Source organism: Myxocyprinus asiaticus, chromosome 28, assembly GCF_019703515.2.
Source record: "Myxocyprinus asiaticus isolate MX2 ecotype Aquarium Trade chromosome 28, UBuf_Myxa_2, whole genome shotgun sequence".
NCBI classification, from domain to species: domain Eukaryota; kingdom Metazoa; phylum Chordata; class Actinopteri; order Cypriniformes; family Catostomidae; genus Myxocyprinus; species Myxocyprinus asiaticus.
The window spans coordinates 41,353,748-41,377,796 of NC_059371.1; the positions used below are offsets into that span (position 1 = coordinate 41,353,748).

General features: G+C 40.4%; 1 pseudogene; it reads left to right on the forward strand.

Annotated features, from left to right (window-relative positions):
• The first annotated feature begins 227 nt into the window (after positions 1 to 227).
• Positions 228 to 20,831, forward strand: LOC127418570 (zinc finger protein 883-like; annotated as a pseudogene).
• The last annotated feature ends 3,218 nt before the right edge of the window (positions 20,832 to 24,049 follow it).

The window sequence follows — 24,049 nt, forward strand, 5'->3', positions numbered from 1 at the left end:
CAATGGGGACAGGTTTACATTGACAGGCTGAGCGATCGACGAGACAATTCGCCAAACAAAGGCCACACTTTTTAATAAAAAAAAAAAAGAAAAATTTATTTTTTTATTTTTTATTTATTTTTTCATTACAGATATCTAAAAAAAAAAAAATAATAATAATAATAAAAAAAAAATAATAAAAAAATATAATAATAATAATAGTTTTGCTGAGGCAAAATGGAGTTAAAACGATGAACGCTTCGAGTTTTTCAGGCTATATCATCATGTGTGATTCACTCCAGTCCAGTAGATGACAGAAACGCACCGTGAGTTGTTTTTCCAACCACCATAAAACACGAGATGAAACAAGAGCTGCAGACAGTTTGAGCGCGCAGGTACGTGTTGTTTATTGTGTTTTTACATCATTTTATGTATTTATGTTGTGTGCACATCAAGATCTATGTTGATATGTTTCAAGTTCCGCAGACTCCTTTCCAAAATGTTACCATTTAAAACTAGTTTTGCACCGAACAGGAAATTTGAGGCCAAAATCAACCTCTTATTATTATTATTATTATTTTTTAAAGTGCTCTTTGTCAGACTTTTGCAAGTTATATGCTGCAGTTATATATTTATGCCCCACACAGTAAAATTACGGTAGCACTTTATAAAAAAGCTCTATATGTTAACATTAACAACATTACTGTAGATAACATGAACTGATGAACTTGATGTTAGTTACAACATATACTAGTGCATTTTTAAAATCAAAAGTTGTATTTGTTAACATTAATGCACTATGAACTAACAATGAACAATTGCATTTTTATTAACTAACATTATGATTAATAAACGCTGTAAAAATGTATTGTTCATTGTTTGTTCATGATTCATAATGCATTAAATAATATTAAAGAAATGAAACCTATTTAACCTATTTTTTCATTAAGTATTACCAAAATTACATTCATTGTAATTTGCTAACTTTTATTTGTGTTGAAAACAGTTACGAATAATTCTGTTGTCAATATCAAAAGGCAACCAGTAAAAACCATGAGAGCATCACACACAGTAGAGATACATTAAAAAATAAGAAAGATATATCCATTACAAGCTGTAAAACTGCTCCAGTGAGAAATCATTCATATCTATTATTTGTTTACTGTCTTTGGCATCTTGTTGTAACAGAAATCACTAATTATTAAGCAAATGCGTGAAGACGCGGTGCCGTTATTGAACGTTGAACAATTATTTCTGTTATTAGTGATATTGTGACCAATATTAATATGATTTAAATTGGGATCCTCACAGAATAGCGCTGGGATGAGTGACTCATGATGAGATATTAAGAGCACCTACAGAGCCGCATGTTTGATTGACATCGAGAGTGCTCATGTTTTAGAGAGTGAAGCTAAAAGTGCTCATGATCGCTCAAACAGTCTCTATCGCTCCACACACCATCTGATTGCCACGACTCGCGTTACATCATGTGTATTTAGATTTGTATACGCATCTTTGTTGTTTAATTCATTTTATACCCGTTTTTAAGATTTAAGACAAAGATCGGCCGATTTAAGCCCGGTGCACGCTGCACGATTCTTCCCTCTGAGTCAGATTGCTCAAGGATTTCTAAATCCTAAAGGATTTCTGTCATCGCAGGGCAAAATCGGCGATCTTACAACGTTTACTGTGACATGCTCATGACGGCTGATTAATAGCCTTTGCGGTGATCTTTAGCCTCTGATGAAGTTGTGGCAGTGTCAGAAATTTATCATCGCATTCGTATAGTGTGACTGCTGTTATGATGGGCAGATGAGATGGTCTGCACCTCTCTCGCTCCCCAATTCACTGTTTTCTGAGAAAACCTCTGACCACCTTGGCAAGAAACCTGCTCTGTGTCATAGCAACATTTGTGCTCAGTTTTCAGTGTTTTTTTCTTCTTTTCATTTTATAAAATAAATAAGCAGAAAACAATTTTGCACCGATGTAACTATGCAAAGTTACTCAGAAGGCTGCTTTCTTAAATATTTTTATCAAAGAATATTTGACATTATTAATATACATTGTCAACAAATTCTAGAAATGAACACTGAGAAAATAAAGAATAAATAAAAATACAATAAATAGCTTAATAAACATCAGTACTGTATGTTCAGTATCAGTCAGTTGTTGACCATTTAAACAAGGAATAAATAAAAATAAAATAAATAGCTAAATACTAAACAGTACTACTGATGTTTATCAGTCAAATGCTGACCATTTAAACAAAGAATAAATAAAAATAAAATAAACAGATAAATAAACATCAGTAGTACTGTTTAGTATCAGTCAAATGCGGACTATTTTAATACTGCCAGTCAGTTAGGGGCAAGTTTTAAAACAAGAAGATTTACACCTGACAAGTCAAGAAATAAACAGCGGCAGCGGTATTACACCGCATTCAGCTATACAAGTTCAGGGGAAACTTTCAACAGTGGAAAACCAGACTTTTAAATATTACATTTTGTAAATGCAATGACTGGAATTGTTCGGTTGAAGGGGGTACCAAATTGTGAATCCTGAACAAAACTGTTTGGTGAATCCATGTTTACACATTAGCTTCCACTCAGCTGACAAGCAGTGAAAGTAGCTACGTCGTTGGCTAGTTAGCTATAAGCTCGTTGTCACAGAGAGTAAAAGATGGACCAGCATTGCGTCTCACCAACTAGGTAACAACGTAGCGTGAAATCAACACTCAACAGACACAATCCACCACCGCACCGTTGTCTGCTGAGCTGCAAAAAGATGCTCTTATGTTTACCTTTCAATCTGCTACGTTACTGACTGCAGTGACAAACTATAGCTGACTAACATAGCAAACAGATGTGATAAACATGAGTGACATTGTTGTCAGGGACAGGGTTAACCTTATATTAGTTATATTGAAAAGAGAAAATTACGGGGTCATTGTGAAATTCATACTGGAAAGTTAATAAACAAACTAGTAAGCAATTTACAGAGAAGACACCGCTTAACTCCACCCTGTCTGCAGAACCACCGTCAGCGGTGTCGGAGTGCACTCTGCTGGAACTACGTTATGAGACAAATTCAAGCATTATTTTCTGCATTATATGTTCTGAAAAAAAGTTTTTATATCTGCGCATATCGGTAAACATATACGCCGATACCGATATATCCGTGAAAGGCTAATATCGGCCGATAATATCGTCTGACTGATAAATCGGGCGCTACTTATGTATAGTGCAAGTCATGGTTTAAAATTATTAAACTAAGTAAGTGTTAAGGGCCAGTGTTTAAACAAAGATTTTGAATGAACTATAAGATTAATGACTTATGTCTTTGAAGTCCAACCTGGATTAACTGCAGAAGTTCACATAGATGCATTGTCCTTGTTAGTTGGCTGATGAAGGCTTTTGTTGGCAATTAATTGATAGTTTATGTATTCCATTATAAGAGTGTAGTCCATCATTAGACCGAGGTGATGCAGGCAGAGATCAGTGAGGTGCATCGCAGTTCAACCGGCCGATAATTCTATCCTAAATCCAAGGTTCAGGCAATGGCATATGATGTATCCCACGTCTTATGGTCGGAGTTGGCATCAGTTCATCCTCTGAAGTCCATCGTAATAGACTGAATTGATGTTTGGCTGCCACCGGCTGTTATTAGTCATCATCACTCAGAGACATGTAGTGGAGTCCAACACGAAGCAGGAATGAAGCTGGATCCAGCTGGTTCTGGTGACCTCAGGATAGGAGTCCCGAGGTTGAGGCAGGGAAAAAAATAGAATTATATTAGCATAGATGCCATTCAGTTTATTGCAGAATTATAGATCATGACAATGTTTCTGGTTTCTGGTTCCAGCAGACCTAACTAAAGCAGGCTAATTGTGAGTTGAAGGATAAATTAGGTGTATGCCTGGCTAAATAGATGAGTCTGCATCTCGAACAGTGTTAGGGAGACTATTCCATAGTTTAGGGGCCAGATATGAAAAGGATCTACCTCCTTTTGTGGATTTTGATATTCTAGGAACTATTAACAGGCCAGAATTTTGCTATCATAATGAACGTGATGGAATATAGCGTGGTAGAATGTCACTTAAGTACTGTGGAGCTAGACCATTCAAAGCTTTGTACGTAGTTAACAGAATTTTTAAATTAATACAAAATTTAACAGGTAGCCATAGTAATGACGTTAAAATGAGGCTAATATAATCATATTTCTTGGTTCTAGTCAGCACTCTGGCTGCTGCATTTTGAACCAGTTGAAGTTTCTTTATTGTTCTTGCTAGACAACCTCCCAGTAATGCATTACAATAATCTAGTCTTGAGGTCATGAATTAGTTTTTCGGCATCAGCAACAGAGAGGTTTTGATTTTCAAAGGACAGATTGGTATCAGATATAACACCCAAGTTCTTTGCTGTTGAAGATGATGTAACAGTACATTCATCGAGAGTCAAATTATATTGTAGCGGCTTATTTTTAGAGGTTTTTGGTCCAATAATTAGTACCTCTGTTTTGTCGGAATTGAGTTGAAGGAAGTTTCTGGCCATCCAATCTTTTATTTCATTGATACCCTCTCCTAACTTGGAGAATTGTGAAATTTCGTCATGTTTTAAAGAAATATAAAGTTGGTATTGTCCGCATAATAGTGGAAACTTATTCCACGATTCCTGATAATATCTCCCAGGGGAAGCGTATACAAGGAGAAAAGCAGAGGCCCTAAAACTGATCCCTGTGGCACGCCATACTTTTGTTTGGGTTGACAATTCCTCATTTACATAGACAAAGTGGTAGCGGTCTGCTAAATAGGACCTAAACCATGCTAATGCAAGTCCACAAATGCCAACATAATTCTCTAACCTATTCAAGAGAATGTCGTGATCTATCGTGTTGAAGGCAGCACTAAGATCTAAAAGCACTAGAAGTGAAATGCAGCCGCAATCAGATGATAAGAGCAAGTCATTTGTAACTCTGATAAGTGCAGTCTCTGTACTGTGATGGGGCCTAAATCCTGACTGAAATTGTTTATATATATATACCAGGGCTCAATGCTAAGGATTTTTTTGTACTGGTGTGGTTGCTAAAGACGTGCAAAAGTGGATTTTTTTCCTGCTATTTTCTTCACATTGGTAATAGCTGCTGCTAAGACACTTGGAAAAGAGCGAGGACAGTGCTAGGAGAGTGCACTCGGTGTCTGCATGCTCTTATGCGTACATACAACTGTGCCTTAGTGCGTCCAGTATATTATGCTCTTGTGCATCTTTGCGAGCACTTGCTCGTCTGTTACAATACTTTGTTCGCTCAGTGTAATTTTTGTGCTCTCTCGCTTGTTGTTTGCTTGCACAAATGTTATAAATGCAGCACTGGCCCGATCGGGCAAGTGACAGTTCTAGCAACTGGCCCGAATCTCTCTCATACTGGCCCTGGGCCGTCGGGCAGTCCTTATTGTTGAGCCCTGTATACTATTTCTGTCTAGAAATGAACATAGTTGGGAGGATACTACCTTTTCTAGTATTTTCAACATAAACGGGAGATTTGAAATCGGTCTGTAATTAGCCAGTTCTCCAGGATCAAGTTGTGGCTTCTTAAGTGGTTTGATAGCTGCCATTTTAAAGTTTCTTGGGACGTGTCCTAAGGATAGTGAAGAGTTAATAATATTAAGAAGAGGTTTTGAGATTACAGGGAATACCTCTTTTAAGAGCTTAGTTGGTAATGGATCTAACATACATACTTTTTAATTTGTTTAATTTTTATATTTTGTTCAAGTTTGACCTTAATCAGATTTTTTCTAAATTATTTAGTGAGAGTTTTGTGTTTGGTAGTTCGGGGAACAGACACAGTCTCTATGTGATATCTAGGTGATACAGTCTCTATGTGTTGTAGTTTATGTGACCTGTGTGAAGTCTCAAGGCAGCTAGCAGATGTTTGAATTAACCAGTTTGTCTGCTTCCTGACCTGAGCCCCAGTTAGCCAAATACTATTATTATTAAGACTATGAGCAAATTACTATAGAGGAGAGCGGCACCTTCCGTGGAGGTATGGAGTCCGTCTCTCTTTAGCAGGTCAGGTCTACCCCAAAAACTCTTCCAATTGTCTTTAAATCCTATGCTATTCTCCAGACACCACTCAGACATCCAGGCATTCAGTGACACTAATCTACTATAAACCTCGTCACCATGATGAGTAGAGAGGTGGCCAGAGCATATTACAGTGTCTGACATCGTTTTTGCAAGTTCACACACCTCTTTAACGTTATCTCTATTGATCTCTGACTGGCGAAGCCAGACATCATTAGTGCCTACATGAATAACAATTTTAGAAAATCTATGTTTAGAATTAGCCAGCACTTGTAAATTTGATCTGATGTCAGATGCTCTGGCAACCAAAATGCATTTAAAAATAGTGGCTGGAGTCTCTATTTCCGTGTTCCTTGCAGTAGAATCACCAATTATTAGGGCTCTTTCAACATGATTCTCAGTGGGTGCGTCACTGAGTGGGGAGAATCGATTGGAAACCCTAACAGGAATGGGAGAGTGGTGTCACTTTGCTGAGCGGCATAATGTCGCACATGTGACGATCTCAATGTGTTCGTATCGTACAGTCTGACAAGCAACAATCTTAAAGTACTGAAAAAAACTACAGTGTATAGCGGGCTTTAGATCGGTGGCCGATCGAGCAGTCACACCTAGTTAGAACGAAATAAATGAACGGTTAATAACATTCTTTTTAAAATGACAGTACTGTGCACTAAGGGGTGGGTGAAATATCAGTTGCAGCATTGCCAGATCTCACAAGAGAAACAAGCCCAAAATAAGCCAGTTGCCTCAGCAAAATAAGTGACAATAAGCTGTTAATTGTTTTCCTTTGTGGTGGATTTATCATTATAGAAATCATAACAAGCAAACAATTAATTAACAGTTAAGTTTAATGTTTGTGTCTGATTTTCAGTCAAAACCCAGCAGCATCAAATCTGTATTAATGCATTATATCTAACAATAATTAATTGAAAACTTGTAAACTTTTTACCTCTAATAATGTTTTCCTTGTACCAGGATTAGCTGTACAAATATACAGTATGTTGTAGTAGTTATACAGTACGTAGTTGTTAAAAAGGTCTTCATTTACAGAATGTGACATCCACAACAGGCAATAAGTTAAAGAAATATGTGATGCAGCAGTTTCCTTCAGGATCAAAGCACATGTTTTTTTTGGGCAACATGAAGTTGTGTAGTTCCAAAAATTTACTGTGATAAACCCTTTGGCCTTTAGTTTAATGAAAAAATTATGGGAACGAAATTAACCGGTTATAACTGGTTACCAGCATTTGGAAATAATGTTTTCACTCCGGAACAATTGAAAATCACTTTGTTCTGGTTTTCGATTACTTTCTGCTAAAAATTTCGTTGGTTTTCGTTTTCATTCCTTGAACCATTTCTAGTCCCTTCTTTTCAGTTTATAGCATGTTATAATAGCTGAAAATATTCCTGCTGTCAAGAAAACGAAACCATACACATAGCACACCTTTATTTTTTTTTTTTTATACCATCTCAGAAACAGATGTTGTTTAACAGATCTATTCTTGTTTCTAATCATATAATAATGTTTTAGAGTTTGATGAATGTCAGTCCATTATAATGATGATGTTTTTGTGTTCAGATGTTCATCATGAGAGAGCAGGTGGATGTAATCTGCTGTAAATCAGTAGGAACTGATCTGTCTATGCTGGATATTGATGATTTCATCACAGAAATCTCTCAGCTGAAGAAAGAAGTGACGTCACTGAAGAAAGAGGTGACGTCACTAAAAGCAAAGCTGACGGAGAGAGACGACAGGTTACAGGTTAAACATTCATTTAATTCTTTACCTGTTTTGAGCGAGTTAAAGTTGAGATTGTAAGTTTCAAATGATGTGATATGACTGTGACTCTGTGATGATGAACGGTACAGATGTGATTGTGTTGTGTTTGTCAGGAGCTGGAAAAGGTTTCCTGTCAATCCTCAGTGTGTGTGACTGATGGGACCTCCACAGAATGTCAGGATTCAGTGCGGAGCGGCAGAGATCAGTCCACACCACAGCGACTGCTGGACAAACTCTCTGAACAGAGATCCAGAGACACACAGGACTCACAGCTCACTTTACTCTGTTCTACTGATGCTCAGGAGAGTGTGTGTGACAGTAATCAGGGTGATCAAACCTCCACAGAGTCTCTGACTTCTGTCTGTAACGCTGGAGAACAGCAGATGCTGCAGACACCAGTGAAGATTGAAGTGAAACAGAAGGAGATAAAAGAAGAAAACACAGCAGAGGAACAGCAGAGTGATGAAGATGATGATGAACAGCAGATGCTGCAGACACCAGTGAAGATGTGTTCAGTGAAGCTGCTGGACTGCAGGAACCTGATGAAGATGAAGATGAGAGGAGAAACCACAGCAGAGGAACAACAGAGTGACGAAGATGATGATTATTTTATTCCTTCAGGTATGTTTTTTCTTTTTAATGTTTTTTTTTACATTTTCATGACAATCAACTGTTATGTCAGAATCTGTTACCAGATGATTTTTGTCACTCAAAAGTCACACTAAAAAGTCCCTCATTGTTTTTTTTTTTTATTGTTGTTTGAGAAGTGCTCAGTTGCCTTTTAAAGGACCAATTCACCCAAAAATGAAAATTCTCTCATTTACTCACCCTCATGCTATCCCAGATGTGTATGACTTTCTTTCCTGTGCAGAACACAAAGATATTTTGAAGAGTATTTCATTTCTGTAGGTCCATACAATACAAGTGAATGGTGTACAGAATGCCAAAAATCACAAAGGCAGCATAAAAGCAATCCATCCGACTCCAGTGACTAAATCTACGTATGTCTTCAGAAGCAGTCTGATAGGTGTGGGTGAGCAATAGATCAATATTTAAGTCTTTTTACTCTAAAAATACACTTACACTAGCCCTCCTATGCACATTCATGAGAGAATTCTTTTGTTTTTTGCCAATTAACATTCTTCATTAATATCACCATCTTCAGAGCTGTTTTTTTTATTCTTTTTATTTTTCTATCTCCTTCCTGCCCATTAGTTGGCAGGGCCGATCACAGATTTAATACGAGGATTGGTTGATTTGGCAGCCGATCAATCGGTGCATCCCTAATGTTTTTATTTAGATTTTTCCAAATTCATAACAGTTCTGAAATGTCAGGGACACTGGATTAGAGTTTCTTCTTAAAGACTTAATTGTTTTTTGTAAAATTATGGTATGAAAGGTAGGGGTGTACGATCCATCGATCTGGATCGATGCATCGATTAAATAACCAACAATGTGATGTCATCGATGCAATGCATAAACATGCATGTGTATATATTTTTAAGATGGACATTTGTTTTGACACTCTAATGCAAGCCACATATGTACACATTTCCGTCAGGTGATGCAGCAACCTTATGATATTCATCTTGTTTTATAAGCACTAAATATTCTTCTCATGTGGGACACGGATGCGCACGGAGTGATTGAAACCTGAAGTTGCTCTCTGTTCTTTCTGTGTGCTCATCAACAGGGCTGCGAGCTCCGGTGACAGGATAGCGTAGAGCCAATCACGTGCACGATTAAATCAAGCTTCTCCCAATATCGTGGTGCATTTGAATTCTACATGACAATCTTCTATTTTAAAGCGCTATGGAGCAATTCAACCATGTCAAACGGCTAAACAGCCGTGATATTCTGAACAGCACTGATGAGGAAAAGAGAAAACACCTTTTGGGGATGGGAGGTGTGGTCATGTATCTGTCTGCGGGAGAGAGAGAGAGCAGTGAGGCTTGTCACCTGGGTTGTCATTACCTCTAGCACCTGTTTCTTGTCATAGTGATGGCAGAGGGAGATCTGAAAAGGCGCACGAAGCATTAGAGTGGGAGAGAAAGACAGCAGAGAGAGTGTTGGCTGCATGTACCCACCAGATTATCAAAGACTCGTTTGTGTGTGTATTTGGCCACTAAGAGCCCTTTTTGTTAAAGTTTTTGTGTGACGCTGAAGAGTAATAAAATACTCACATTGACAGTTTGCTGCCTCCTGACTCCTCCATTGCCCAGAAATTATGAACCTGTCACAGTGGTGCCGAAACCTGGGAGGCTATCGGAGGATAACGTTGTTATCCAACACCAAGCCCTTGTGGAGTTACACCTGGAGCAGGAACAGCATTTCCAGCTCCTGCTCCAGACCCAAGTGGAGGACCGGCAGGCATTCCGGAGCCTGATCGACAGAGAGGAGGCTGCAGCTGTGACCCCGGAGCCTACATCACCCGTTACCCTTATTAATAAGGGGCCGAACAATGATTTATTTGAAAAGACTGCTGAGGTGTGGAAATGGCCACCTGACCAGTGAGCAGCCCATCTGTTCTGTTGCTCTCCAGGAAAGTGCAGCTAGCAGCCCAGCAACTTCCTGCCACCAGCCTTCTCGACTACAGAAACCTGAAGAAGGACATCGTGCAATGGGTCAGCCGTAGTCCTGAGCAGAGCCGCCAGCTCTCCAGATCCCTTAAGTTCAGAAGGCATGGCCACACGTTTGCTTTTGCACAGCAGCTCCGGGATGCCTGTCGAAAATTGTTGCTGGCTGAGGGAACCTGTGGCACCATGGACATCATCGACCTGGTGACACTGGAGCAATTTATTTCCCTGCTTCCTCGGGGGATGGCTGAGTGGGTCCAGTGCCACTGCCTGGCTTCGCTGGAGGAGGCCGTCCAGCTGGCCGAACACTACATGACGGTGTTTCCATGAGGTAGCAGTCCAGAGACTCTTTCTTCTCTCTCTCTCTCTCTCTCTCTCTCTCTCTCTCTCTCTCCCCTACATCTCAACCCCCCCACCCCCCAGCTATGCGTCAAGATGACACAAGGGAGGAGGTCTCCGCCATCAGGGAATTTCCTGAGGGGGATTTCCCACTAGAGCAGTCACGTGACGAGTCCCTCAAACACACATTTGACCAAGTGAGAGTAATCGATGGTTTCGTATTGTGCTCCTTGAAACAACCACACCGTCTTTTTCCAGAGCAGCCTGTATTTCTCCTGAAGTTACCTGTGGGTTTTTCTTTGTATCCCGAACAATTCTTCTGGCAGTTGTGGCTGAAATCTTTCTTGGTCTACCTGACCTTGGCTTGGTATCAAGAGATCCCCGAATTTTCCACTTCTTTATAAGTGATTGAACAGTACTGACTGACATTTTCAAGGCTTTGGATATGTTTTTATATCCTTTTCCATCTTTATAAAGTTCCATTACCTTGTTACACAGGTCTTTTGACAGTTCTTTTCTGCTCCCCATGGCTCAGTATCTAGCCTGCACAGTGCATCCATGTGAGAGCTAACAAACTCATTGACTATTTATACACAGACACTAATTGCAATTTAAAATGCCACAGGTGTGGGAAATTAACCTTTAATTGCCATTTAAACCTGTGTGTGTCACCTTGTGTGTCTGTAACAAGGCCAAACATTCAGGGGTATGTAAACTTTTGATCAGGGCCATTTGGATGATTTCTGTTATCATTTTGATTAAAAAAGGAGCCAAACAACTATGTGATGATAAATGGCTTCATATGATCACTATCCTTAAATAAAAGACTAAATTTCACAATTTCTGCCAGGGTATGCAAACTTTTGAGCACAACTGTATTTGTCACGAACACTATGCGAACTCTACGAATTATTAGGTATTAAATCGATTTGCACCAGTTTTTACCACTCAGAAACCGATGGGTTGGTGGAACGATTTAATAAAACCCTGAAAAACATGATCCGTAAGATTGTACATGAGGATGTTAGAAATTGGGATAAGTGGCTCGAGCCCCTGTTATTTGCAGTGCGAGAGGTACCACAAGCCTCCACAGGGTTTTCCCCATTCGAGCTGCTGTATGGGCGTCAGCTGCGCAGCATGCTCAACATCATATGGGAAGCTTGGGAGGAGAGACCTTCAAACAGTAAAAATGAAATTCAGTATGTTCTTGATCTTAGAGAAAAACTCCACACTTTGTGTCAATTAACACATGGGAATTTGCTCCAAGCTCAGGAACGTCAAAGCCGGCTGTATGACGGGCACTCAACTATGGGTATTTGCACCTGGAGATAAAGTGCTTGTATTACTGCCCACCTCAAGCTCTAAATTACTCACCAAGTGGCAAGGGCCCTTTGAGGTCACACGGCGGGTTGAAGATCTCGATTATGAGGTTAAGTGAAAAGATCCGGCAGAGCATGTCAAGTTTACCATCTCAACCTCCTAAAATCATGGAGGCGGTCCCTGTGGCCTTTACGACGGTAGTTCCCGAGAGGGTGGAGCTCAGTCCAGAGGTGACGCTCAAACCTAATCAGTTCACCCCGGTCCCGTGTGGAGACCACCTCTCACCATAGCAGCTCCAAGTTGCAAGCGGAATTTGCGGACATGTTCTCACCTCTCCCCAGTCATAAAGCACCACATCGAGACGGTGGTTTGTTGCCGCCCCTATTGCCTTCCTGAACACAAAAAAAAGGTAGTTCGGGAAGAATTAGAGGCAATGCTCGAGATGGGCGATTGGGCCAGCCCGGTGGTTCTGGTACCTAAGAGCAAGGGAAGGTCCGATTCTGTGTGGACTATTGAAAAGTGAACGCGGTGTCTAAATTTGACGAGTACCCAATGCCCCGGATTGATGAATTGCTCGATCGGTTTTGCGCGGCTCAATTTTATTCGACACTGGATTTAACAAAGGATTATTGGCAGGTCCCCTTAACTCCAATCTCCCAAGAAACGACTGCGTTTTCCACAACATTTGGTTTACACCAATTCGTGACCCTTCTGTTCGGTTTGTTCGGGCCCCCCGCCATGTTCCAGCGTCTCATGGACAAAATTCTCAGGCCACATACTGCATATGCCGGCGCTTATCTAGATGATATCATCATTTATATTAATGATTGGCTGCGGCACATGCAACATCTGAGAGCCGTCCTGAGATCGCTACGGCGGGCAGGGCTCGCGGGCAACCCGAAGAGGTGTGCAATTGGGTGGGTGGAAGTTCGGTATCTGGGGTTCCACTTGGGCCATGGGCAGGTGCGTCCCCAAATGAACAAAACCACGGCGATCGCGGCCTGCCCAGCGCCAAGACCAAAAGGGAGGTGAGACAGTTTCTGGGGCTGTCTGGCTACTAACGAAGGTTTGTGCCTAGTTTCTCTGACATCACCAGCCTGCTGACTGATCTCACTCGAAAGGGGGCTCCTGATCCGGTCCAGCAGATGGAGTCGTGCCAACAGGTTTTTCTAAAAGTTAAATCTGCACTTTGTGGGGGACTGCTCTTACATGCTCCAAACTTCTCTCTCCCCTTTATTTTGCAGACGGATGCATCTGACAGAGGGCTGGGGGCAGTGCTCTCGCAGGAGGTGGAGGGGGAGGAGTGGCTGGTGCTGTACATTAGTTGTAAACTCGCGCTGAGGGTAACTAAGTACAGCACCATTGAAAAGGAGTGTTTGGCAATCAAGTGGGTGGTCCTCATCCTCCACTTCTACCTGCTGGGGCGGGCCTTCACCCTCTGTTCAGATCATGCCCCACTCCAGTGGCTCCACCGCATGAAGGATACCAATGCGCAGATCACTTGTTGGTACCTGGCACTTCAGCTGTTCAAATTTTAGATGATGCACAGACCGGGGGTGCAGATGGCTGTGGCTGACTTTCTCTCCAGCAGTGGGGGGGAGGGGGGTGTTGGCAGGCTGGATGTCGGGCGGTGGGGGTATGTGGAGATGGGGCGTGGTCGTGTGTCTGTCTGCGGGACAGTGGTGGTGTTGTGGCTCGTCAAGCTGGCTGACATGATTTCTAACAGCAGAGGCACCATGTTTCAAGGTAGGCCTTAAAATACATCCACAGGTACATCTCCAATTCAGTACAGCTCCTATCAGAAGCTAACTGGCTAATTGTCTAAAGGCTTGACAATTTTTTTCTGGAATTTTCTAAGCTGCTTAAAGGCACAATGAACTTGGTGTATGTAAACTTCTGACCCACTGGGATTGTGATGTATTCAATTAAAAGTGAAACAATCTGTCTGTAATCAATTCTTGGAGAAATTACTCGTTGATTTTTATCAATTTACTGTGTTCATTGTAGAGCTGATGGAAGTGAAAGAGGAACATGAAGAACTGAAAGAAGAGAAGGAGAAGCTTCAGGATCAGAAACATCATGATTACACAACTGGAGAAAAATCTCTGAATGGCTCAAAGACTAAGAAGAATTTCTCACCAAAAAAGCCTCAAAGAAGAACAGCAAAAAATACTCTGGCCTGCTCTCAATGTGGAAATAGTTTCTTATATAAAAGCCAGCTTAATGTACACATGAGAATTCACACTGGAGAGAGACCTTACATGTGCCATCAGTGTGGAAAGAGTTTTAAATGTAAAGACTCTCTTATTGTACACATGAGAATTCACACTGGAGAGAAACCTTACACGTGCCATCAGTGTGGGAAATGTTTTGCATCTGCTGCCCCATTCAGAAATCATCTCCGCTGTCACTCTGGAGAAAAAACATTTGAATGTGATCAGTGTGGTAAAACATTTGTTCTGGCAAAGTACCTAAAACAACATCTGAAAACTCACACAAATGAGAAGCATTACAAGTGTTCTTTTTGTGGAAATAGTTTTGCATGCCTGTCCTATTTGAAAAAGCATCAGACAGTACATTCCGGTGTAAGGGCTCATATGTGCTTTGAATGTGGGAAGACCTTTACTACAGGTGGCCACTTGAAAAAGCACCAAAGAATTCATACTGGAGAAAAACCTTACAAGTGCTCACACTGTGGGAAGAGTTTCACTCAGTCACAAGACCTGAAAGGACACGAGAGAATCCATACTGGAGAAAAGCCTTACAAGTGCTCACACTGTGGAAAGTGTTTCACTCTTCCAGAACACCTGAAAAGACACAAGAGAATCCATACCGGAGAAAAACCGTACAAGTGCTCACACTGTGGAATGAGTTTCACTCAGTCACAACACCTGAAATCACATGAGAGAATCCATACTGGAGAAAAACCTTACAAGTGTTCACACTGTGGAAAGACTTTCACTCAGTCACAAGACCTGAAATCACATGAGAGAATTCATACTGGAGAAAAGCCTTACAAGTGCTCACACTGTGGAAAGTGTTTCACTCTTCTAGTAAACCTGAAAAGACACGAGAGAATTCATACTGGAGAAAAACCATACAAGTGTTCACACTGTGGAATGAGTTTCACTCAGTCAGAACACCTGAAAAGACACGAGAGAATCCATACTGGAGTGAAACCATAAAAGTGCTCACACTGTGGAAAGTGTTTCACTCAGTCAGATAACCTGAAAACTCATGAGAGAATTCGTACTGGAGTGAAACCATACCACTGCTCTTCATGTGGGGAAAGTTTCAGTGCGGCAAGTGCTATACAGAAACGTAAAAAAGAATTTACAGTAGTCATAGTGAGAAAAAATCATCATGTCCAGCGATATCTAGTAAATAGTTTGAAATTCAGAATCTCCCAAAAGGGCAGCATTATGTAAAGGCCTATTCGGAGGGGACTAGTTTTCCCTGAGGAGGTTCGGGATATCCGTGTTTGACTTGATTTTAATCCCATCTGAATCTGACAAGTCTATTTTTCTCACACAACCTCTTTCAGAGCAAATTACCTACTGTTTTTTTTTTTCAGCTAACCCAAGGGTCCTCTGAGAAATCTAATCCCGTCCGAAAACAAATGTCTGTGATTTGCTGATTATTAATTTTTTTTAATTTCTTCAAGTATATGACCAATATGAACTACTGTTAAGAGTCCTTTTGCGTGCCAATCTTCTGCCTGCTGCACGCCTTTCAATGTTGATGTAGATTTTTGCCATCTGACAAAAAAGCTGGATAATAAAATGAACAAAGAAAGCCTAATTGGGATACTAAGTCTGGCCAGCGTCAGGTAAGATGCTCACTTTAATTTCTCCGTTCAGTTATGTTATAATAAGTAATGTTATAATTATATAATTCACAAATTAGTCTTGTTTATTTCAGTGGGTTTATTATAAGCAGCCACTTCTATAAACTAGGGATGTGCGAGACTAGTCGACTAAACGGTACAGATGCTGCTAGTCGACACTGGAATTGCTAGTCAGTCAATATTTTTCCCCATTAAACTGTTCAACAATTGTACACATTTACATTTGCCTTTATATTTTAGTATGCGCTTAAATTACTCATGTTAATTTTACATTTCCAATATAATTAGTAATACAATTATTACAAAAATAGGAAATCTGAAACAGATGTATACAAAGTTTAATTTTACCTCGGGCCACACATGCTTCCTTCTCTCACTCATGGCGGGAGCAGAAAAATGTCCTCTTGCAAGATGAGCAATGTAGGTATTGAAGTCACTTCGGTAATGGTGAAGGAAGCAGATTTCTGAAACGCTGACTTTCAAGTCCCTATGGATGTTTTCACATTTGAGTCTTCTGTGCGTGCCTGCAAGTTATTTTCCAGCAGAGTAGGCTTTTTCAAGTGCAGGATAAATTTGCAAACAAAGGCAGCTTCAGTCTCCAACATGATCATTTTGAGGGCTTGCTAGTAGGGGTGGAAAAAGGTATCGATGCATTGATTATGAAATTTAAGAATCAATTATCATTATAAATTAATACCCAATGTGTCCATCTTATATTACACGGACTTTCATGCAACAGACACTGAGCAGAGCATGCAAGATTAAAGGGGAAGAAAGCACACATTTAAATAGAAAACGTATGCAGCCGAGTTCACCCCACGAACCTATATAAGATGAAATTAATCGATGGATGGATGGATATAGATAGATACTTTGGCTTTCTGTGTCATTATTCAAAACCGTTTGCATCCATTGACCAACGTAAGTTCATTGTTGTTGCCTTCTTCCCTGATTGTGATGTTCATATTGCTTTTGTATCTCCATAAAACAGTTTAACCACGAATAGAACTTTGTTAAAATAAATATGACTGGTGGGCACACACTGGCTGTGAAGGGAAAACACTCACTCGTTAATTCATTCTCTTTAGTGAATGCTACAGAATAGGGAGCGATTTCAGACTGTTCTGAAGGGAACTAACCAGTTGATTAGAGTAACCTTTGATTGGTCAATGACACGTGGCAGCCGCGAAAAGATAACAAATATTTATCTTTTGCAGTGTGTGCCTCAAACAGTCCAGCATGAAAATGTGATATAATTCTTGTGAACGGCCTTGACAAGCGGAGGTGTCTCCGTTTAGCTGCCTGGCACCTCTTTCCATATCCCAAAATGAATAGGGAACTCACGGTTACCACATCCTGTGTTACCGCCTTTACATGTTTCAACAAATCAGGCTCTATCTAATACAAGTGGATTTGCATGAACCCAGACTGCGTGTTTGCTGGAAATAGCAGTTATTTTTCGCCTTCCCGACTCATGGACTTAAAAAGGGTTGACAGGAAAACAAACTGCTTTGAAAAAAATTATCAAACAGACTTGTCAAGGTGAGAGTGTTTTCAGTCTTCTAGGTGTTCAGCTTTTGGAGCTATTTGGATTTGAAAATGAAGAGTCTGACCGGTTGCGGAGCTGAGGATGATGTCATCCAAATTCACAAATCATGAAAAATAAAATGCAACATTATTTACATCTAATACAGCGCATAGTGGATTCATAGTCAATTGAAGTCTGAATTTCAAATCACAAACTAGCTTTACTGCGGTCTTTACATGCTACTAATAGTTTTTCTTCCTATGACCCTGCTGAGCCTGCTCCATTAAAACCTGGATCATATCTGCCTGCACATGACATTTCATCTGTTTATTTGACATAAAAATGTTGGACTTAAGGAAAGGCAGAACATGCACATATGGCAGGAAGTACCTACTCAAGAATCTCAAGTCTTTAAAAATATCTCAAGTCTTCATGCAGAAAGGTTTGGTTTCGGAAATTCAGTATGTAAGTTGTATGAACTAAGTTTTAGTGTTAAAGTCCTTGAAGTCATCCCGAATTAACTGAGGAAATACACGTAGATGCACTGAGTGACTCCAGCCAGGTCTCCTAAGCAACCAAATTGGCCCGGATGCTAGGGAGGGTAGAGCCACATGAGGTAACCTCCTCGTGGTCGCAATAATGTGTGGTTCTCGCTCTCGGTGGGGCACGTGGTTACTTGTGTGTGGATGCCGTGGAGAGTAGCGTGGGCCCCCACGCACACTACGTCTCCGCGGTAATGCGCTGAACAAGCCACGTGATAAGATGCGTGGATTGATGGTCTCAAATGCGGAGACAACTGAGATTCTTCCTCCGCCACCCGGATTGAGGCGAGTCACTACGCCACCATGAGGACTTCGATCGCATTGGGAATTGGGCATTCCAAATTGGGGAGAAAAGGGGAGAAGAAAAAAAGAGTGTTGTCCCCCCTTTGTCCAAGTTGATATACAGTTGAAGTCAGAAGTTTACATACACCTTAGTCAAATACATTTAAACTCAGTTTTTCCACAATTCCTGACATTTAATCTTAGAAACATTCCCCATCTTAGGTCAGTTAGGATCACTACTTTATTTTAAGAATGTGAAATGTCAGAATTATTTATTTCAGCTTTTATATCTTTCATCACATTCCCAGTGGGTCAGGAGTTTACATACACTTTGTTAGTATGTGGTAGCATTGCCTTTAAATTGTTTAACTTGTGTCAAACATTTTGGGAAGCTTTCTACAAGCTTCTCACAATAAGTTGCTGGAATTGTGGCCCATTCTTCCAGACAGAACTGGTGTAACTGAGTCAGGTTTGTAGGCCTCCTTTCTCACACACGCTTTTTCAGTTCTGCCCACAAATTTTCTATCGGATTGAGGTCAGGGTTTTGTGATGGCCACTCCAATGCCTTGACTTTGTTGTCCTTAAGCCATTTTGCCACAACTTTGGAAGTATGCTTGGGGTCATTGTCCATTTGGAAGACCCATTTGTGACCAAGCTTTAACTTTCTGGCTGATGTCTTGAGATGTTGCTTCAATATATCCACACAATTTTCCTTCTTCATGATGCCATCTATTTTGTGAAGTGCACCAGTCCCTCCTGCAGCAAAGCACCCCCACAACATGATGCTGTCACCCCCATGCTTCACAGTTGTGATGGTGTCCCTTGGTTGCAAGCCTCACCCTTTTTCCTCCAAACATAACGATGGTCATTCTGGCCAAACAGTTCCATTTTTGTTTCATCGGACCACAGGACATTCCTCCAAACAGTAAGATCTTTGTCCCCATATGCACTTGCAAACTGTAGTCTGGCTTTTTTATGGCGGTTTTGGAGCAGAGGCTTCTTCCTTGCTGAGCGGTCTTTCAGGTTACGTGGATATAGGACTAGTTTTTCTGTGGATATAGATACTTGTCTACCTGTTTCCTCCAGCATCTTCACAAGGTCCTTTGCTGTTGTTCTTGGATTGATTTGCACTTTTCACGGCAAACTACGTTCATTTCTAGTCTCCTATGATGGCTGTGTGGTCCCATGGTGTTTATACTTGCGTACTATTGTTTGTACAGATGAACGTGGTACCTTCAGGCATTTAGAAATTGCTCCCAAGGATGAACCAGACTTGTGGAGGTCCACAATAATTTTTCTGAGGTCTTGGCTGATTTCTTTTGATTTTCCCATGATGCACTGAGTTTGAAGGTAGGCCTTAAAATACATCCACAGGTACACTTCCAACTGTCTCCAATTAGCCTATCAGAAGCTAATTGCCTAAAGGCTTGAAATAATTTTCTGGAATTTTCCAAGCTGCTTAAGGCACAGTGTATGTAAACTTCTGACCCACTGGAATTGTGATATGGTCAATTAAATGTGAAATAGTCTGTCTGAAAACAATTGTTGGAAAAATTACTCATGTCATACACTAAGAAGATGTCCTAACGACTTGCCAAAACTATAGTCTGCTAATATGAAATCTGTGGAGTGGTTAAAAAATGTGTTTTAATGACCTCAACCAAAATGTATGTAAACTTAAGACTTCAACTGTAGGTATCATTCATTGAGGAGCATCGCAGTCTGGCTGGAAGCATATGGCAGGTAATTTTGGTGAACTCCATCCTGAGTCCATGCTTCGGACTGTAGATCATGAAGTATCCCATGTCTTTGAGTTAGCATCAATTCATCCTCTGTGAAGTCTTTCTTAGTAGACTGAAGTGAAGTCTGTCTGGCACATGCTGCAGTTGGTCATCATCACTTAACGATACTGTGGGAATCGGACATCCCGAGGTTTAGACAGGGAAAGAAATAGAATAAAATTAGCGTAGATGCCATTAACTTTAAAGCAGGGTTAAACAATAAGAGAAGTGTTTCCGGTTCCGGCAGACCTAACTAAAGTAGCATAACTATGAATTGAGGGATAAATTAGGTGTATGCCTGGCTGAATAGATACATTTTTAGTCTAGACTTAAACTGAGAGACTGTGTCTGAGTTCTGAACCCTGCTAGGAAGACTATTCCATAGCTTAGGAGCCAAATATGAAAATGATCTCCCTCCTTTTGTGGATTTTGATATTCTCGTTATTGTTATTGAGTTTTTCTGTCGTAGTGAGCGTGATGGATTATAGTGTGACAGAGAAGGCAAATTGATTTTTAAAGCTTTATTAATTTAAAAAAATTGCTTCCTGCCAGTAGTTGATGCATCAGTGACGTAAGCTCAATGGTGCGTTCACGTGAGAAGTCAGAAGCGCACGCTTTTATATACAACAGAGGAATGAACGTCGCGAGAGTTTGGTCATTTCAAACAGCAATACAGTGCTGGCTGGAAGCAACAATTTAATTATCAATTTGCTTAAGACATTAATTGATCGACTGGAGTCGTGTGGATTAATTTTATGCTGTCTAAATATGCCTTTTGGACCATCAAATAGCCAGCAGCCTGATGGCACCCGTGTACTTAAATTATAAGGACCTACAGACCTGCAACATTTTCCTAAATATCTTAATTTGTGTTATGCTGAAGAAAGACAGTCATACACATCTGGGATGGCATCAGGGTAAGTAAATGATGAAAGAATTTTCATTTTTGGGTGAACTATTCCTTTAAAAGGAGTTTGAAAGAGGGGTCCTAGGCAGTGTAGAGACAAGAGTAGTGGAGAGAGCAGACATACCTGGGGGCGCCAGGATCTCTCCCTGTTGCTCTTGATCTTTGTAGATTAAATATTTGTGTTTATTAGTGTTAAATATCATCATCAATATTCATAATAATTTAGTAGCATTATTGATCATTTGAATTACATTATTACACTTCTGCTTTTATATGATGTTGTTTAATATGCATGCTTTTAAAGCTTTGTGCAAGTCAAACGTTATACAAGTCCTTTATGTCTTATAAAAGTTGCATACATTTGTGTTGTTTGGATGTAAAGTTGCTGAGAAAGACTTTTCAGAGGTATGAGTTTCAAATTATGAGGGGATGGGAAGTAATGTGGGCTCATTTTAAACAGTGGAAGGATGTGTTGTGTTTTTCAAAAGGATGTACTTAAATACATCCTGTACGAGCTGGCATCTTCAGAGAAAGACGGGGAGACCGACTTGACAACTCTCTGATTGAAATGTTACTTTCTCTCCTATGTCTAATAACAAAAAGAACTAATAAATTGACAGATTCTTGACAAGTAAATTTGTATTTGGCTCCGTGACTTCACAACAGGGTAAAAGACATATTTAAAGTCTTCAATGTTTATCAACACCCAATTGTTCCTCTTAGTGGTGAAGCCTAGTAGCAGCAAGTTAAGAGTGTGCATTGCCACTATACTGCTTTTCCTGCAATGCCAGGTTGAATTTGCAAATGTCTTTGAACCACTGAAATTTTAGATAATTTGTAAAGCAAAATGGGCTCTTTATCACCCATCAAATAATAATGATGAAAAAAAGAATATTTTGAATGTGAATATTTATTTTTAAATGAAGTTTTGTGCACAATGAATTCAGTTGAAATATTCAAAGCATAAATATACAATAATGTTAAATTGCAGCTCCAAAAAATGCAAGCACTGTTACTTCAATGCAGGGTTGTTGTTTTATTTTATTTTTTGTCGTCTTATTTTTATTTTCTTCTTAAGTGATTTTAAAATGAACTTTTATGTATCTTTTATTTTTTTATCATTTCAATGTAAAGCACTTTGAATTACCACTGTGTATGAAATGCGCTATATAAATAAACTTGCCTAGTGCAATTCAGCATGCTTATTTGTATCAAAGCAATTTGTCATTAGTACAGTTCCATAGAATATAACAATCTCTAATTACAGCAGAATTTAAATGCAGAAGAACACTGTATATTACATTTGTGTAATCAGATTGTTGATTTTTTTTTTATATACACTATATTGCCAAAAGTATTCGCTCGCCCATCCAAATAATTGAATTCAGGTGTTCCAATCACTTCCATGGCCACAGGTGTATAAAATGAAGCACCTAGGCATGCAGACTGCTTCTACAAACATTTGTGAAAGAATGGGCCGCTCTCAGGAGCTCAGTGAATTCCAGCGTGGTACTGTGATAGGATGCCACCTGTGCAACAAGTCCAGTCGTGAAATATCCTCGCTACTAAATATTCCACAGTCAACTGTCAGTGGTATTATAACAAAGTGGAAGTGATTGGGAATGACAGCAACTCAGCCACGAAGTGGTAGGCCACGTAAAATGACAGAGCGGGGTCAGCGGATGCTGAGGCGCATAGTGCGCAGAGGTCGCCAACTTTCTGCAGAGTCAATCGCTACAGACCTCCAAAGTTCATGTGGCCTTCAGATTAGCTCAAGAACAGTGCGTAGAGAGCTTCATGGAATGGGTTTCCATATCCGAGCAGCTGCATCCAAGCCATACATCACCAAGTGCAATGCAAAGCGTCAGATGCAGTGGTGTAAAGCACGCCGCCACTGGACTCTAGAGCAGTGGAGACGCGTTCTCTGGAGTGATGAATCACGCTTCTCCATCTGGCAATCTGATGGACGAGTCTGGGTTTGGCGGTTGCCAGGAGAATGGTACTTGTCTGACTGCATTGTGCCAACTGTGAAGTTTGGTGGAGGGGGGATTATAGTGTGGGGTTCTTTTTCAGGAGCTGGTCTTGGCCCCTTAGTTCCAGTGAAAGGAACTCTGAATGCTTCAGCATACCAAGAGATTTTGGACAATTCCATGCTTCCAACTTTGTGGGAACAGTTTGGGGATGGCCCCTTCCTGTTCCAACATGACTGCGCACCAGTGCACAAAGCAAGGTCTATAAAGACATGGATGAGCGAGTTTGGTGTGGAAGAACTTGACTGGCCTGCACAGAGTCCTGACCTCAACCCGATAGAGCACCTTTGGGATGAATTAGAGCGAAGACTGCGAGCCAGGCCTTCTCGTCCAACATCAGTGTCTGACCTCACAAATGCACTTCTGGAAGAATGGTCAAAAATTCCCATAAACACACTCCTAAACCTTGTGGAAAGCCTTCCCAGAAGAGTTGAAGTTGTTATAGCTGCAAAGGGTGGGCCAACGTCATATTAAACCCTATGGATTAAGAATGGGATGTCACTTAAGTTCATATGCGTCTAAAGGCAGATGAGCGAATACTTTTGGCAATATTGTGTATATATTCAGATTCTTATTACAAAAAGTACTATTATTAGTGGTGTCTGTTAAGTGTCGTTATCACTATTCATACTTTGGGACCCAAGTCATATCTAGAGACCAGAATATCAATAGTAAGACACTAACAACCACAACGCCATAATATCATGCTGGGGAGTTTTGTACTGGTAAGCACCATTAATATTTGTTTCAGAAAATGTTGAAATCAAACTGATAGGTGTGATGATCAGTGGAGTTGAGTTTTTACCTTTATAAATATGATATTGGCTAAAATATGGAAAGAGTTTTTGAGTGAAAGACTGACCAGTGAAAGAGTAGCTATGAGAGCTGGACTCCACATCATAAAAGGAGACCAGACCCTCCTCATAATCCACAAACACACCAACCTTCTGTGGCTTCACTCTCACACACAGAGAGACAAGATGATCTTCACAGGCTATATATTCATTCTCATTCCTCAGCATCACAGTCCAGAATCCATTCACTGGAGTCAGTGTGATCTC